This window comes from Triticum dicoccoides, chromosome 7B (assembly GCF_002162155.2).
Source record: "Triticum dicoccoides isolate Atlit2015 ecotype Zavitan chromosome 7B, WEW_v2.0, whole genome shotgun sequence".
Taxonomy (NCBI): domain Eukaryota; kingdom Viridiplantae; phylum Streptophyta; class Magnoliopsida; order Poales; family Poaceae; genus Triticum; species Triticum dicoccoides.
The window spans coordinates 255,407,190-255,409,864 of NC_041393.1; positions in this window are offsets into that span (position 1 = coordinate 255,407,190).

Genomic DNA, 2,675 nt, shown 5'->3' on the forward strand with positions numbered 1-2,675 from the left:
CTTGCGGTGTCATCGCCCAGTGACAGAAGGGGTAGCGAGGCACACATGTATTGTTGCTATTAAGGATGAAAATATGGTGTCTATTCTTACATGAATACATCTTGTATACATCATGTCATCGTTCTTATTGCATTACTCAATTTCTCCATGAACTTAATACACTAGATGCATGCTGGATAGCGTTCGATGTGTGGAGTAATAGTTGTAAATGCAGGCAGGATTCGGTCTACTAATCTTGGACGTGATGCCTATATACATGATCATTGCCTTGGATATCCTCATAATTATTTTCTCTTCTATCAGCTGCCCAACAGTAATTTGTTTACCCACCGTACGCTATTTCCTCAAGAGAGTCCACTAGTGAAATCTACGGCCCTTGGGTCTATCTTTTTTCATATTGTTTTCATATCTATTATTCCAAAAACCAAAAAATACCTTGCTGAACTTTTTCTTTACTTATTTTATTTTGCGTTTTTCATAGATCTATTTATCCAATCTCATAGAATTTAATCTATCTTTTTACCGTAGAGGGAATGACAATCCCTCTTGCGGATTGGGTTGTAAGTATTTGTTCTTTGTGTGGAGGTACCATTTACATAGTGTTGCTTGGTTCTCCAACTGGATTGATAACCTTGGTTTCATAACTGAAGAAATACTTGCCGTAGCTGTGCTGCATCATCCCTTCCTCTTTGGGGAAATACCAACGCAGATTCAAGCCACGTCAGGCGCCTGTGAAACATCGTCATGCCTCTAAATCCCCACCGCCCCTACCTCTAGAGCATTGCCATGCAAGCCCAACAACATATCATGTGGAGGTCGAGGAGCTGATGGCGGTCCATGGCGTGATGGCCGCTGTGCGTGTTGACCCGAGGGAACACATTGCCTCCGCCGCTGCCGACTTGGTGTAGGCTCTGGCCCAGATGAAGTGCTCGAGCGACTACCAACCAGGACTTACCAAGTATGATCTGACTAGCTCAATCCTACCAATACCAGTTGCAATGGCTATGTTTTGTATAGTTGATGTATTAATCATCTTCGAGCATTGTTTATTTCAGTACTGCACACTGTGTGATGTTCAAGTATTAACTGTCCAGCTCAATTTTATCAATACCAGCAACAAACTTACAATACATGACTCATGATGTTGTTAAGCCTGTTGTAATTAATAGTTGTATCCATTTTTAATCTATTCCTTTGCTATAGTGCCACTCACCACAATGAAGATATCACTACAGATGTTGTCATTTCATTTCATTTTCTGTTTTTGGTGGATGCTAACCCTGTTCTACTTGACTTGCCTTTCCATGTACTTACATAGGGCCATAACAGGCGGTGTTATTGTTTGCTATCGAGGTTAGCTGCACCCCATGTCTTACAGTATTTCACATCATTTATGCAATTGCATTTAACTTCTAACATTTACTGGTTGCCTGCAGGTACACATGTCAGCAGCACTGATCCACACTTCGACCCGAAGGAACACCTTGCCTCCGTCGCTGCTGACTTGGGGTGGGCTCTCGCCAAGTTGAAGTGCCCCAGAAACTACCCCTCAAGACTTACCAAGTATGAACTGATCAGTTCAACTTACCAATAACAGTTGCAATGGCTATGTTTTGTATGGTTGATGTATTAAGCATGTTGTAGTAACAGGCCTAACACATCTTAGATGTTTTCCCTACCTTTTTACAGACAACTAGGTGATACGTCTCCAACGTATCTATAATTTTTGATTGTTCCATGCTATTATATTATATGTTTTGGATGTTTTATATGCATCAATATGCTATTTTATGTTACTTTTGGGACTAACCTATTTACTTAGAGCCTAGTGCCAATTTTTGTTTCTTTCCTTATTTTTGACTTCTACAGAAAAGGAATATCAAATGGAGTCCAAACGGAATAAAACTTTCTGGTGATTTTTCTTGGACCAGAAGAAACCCACGAAACTTGGAGAGGAGACCAGAAGACCTACGATGCACCCACAAGACAGGGGGCATGCCCCCTAGCTTATGGGCCCCTCTTGGACCGTCTTGACCTAGTCTCTACACTATAAATCCTCAAATATCCCCCCTATACCAGAGGGCACACAAAAAATACTTTTCTGCTGCCGCAAGCTTCTGTTCTCGTGAGATCCCATCTTGGGGCCTTTTCTAGCACTCCACCGGAAGGGGATTCGATCATGGAGGGCCTCTACATCAACCTTGCTGCCCTTCTGATGAAGCGTGAGTAGTTTACCACAAACCTAAGGGTCTATAGCTAGTAGCTAGATGCCCTATTTTCTCTCTTAGATCTTCAATATAATGTTCTCCTCGATGTTCCTGGAGATCTATTCGATGTAATTTTATTTTGCGGTCCATTTGTTGAGATCCGTTGAAATGTGGATTTATGATCAGATTATCTATGAATATTATTTGAGTCTTCTGTGAATTCTTTTATGCATAATTGAGATAGCTTAGTAATTCTCTTCGATCTATCGATTTGGTTTGGCAACCTAAATTGTTTTTTTCTTGCAATGAGAGAAGTGCTTTGTGATGGGTTCAATCTTGTGGTGTCCTCTTCCAGTGACAGAAGGGGCAAAGAGGCACGTATTGTATTGTCGCCATTAAGGATGAAAAGATGGGGTGTATATCATATTGCTTGAGTTTATCGCTCTACATCATGTTATCTTGCTTGAG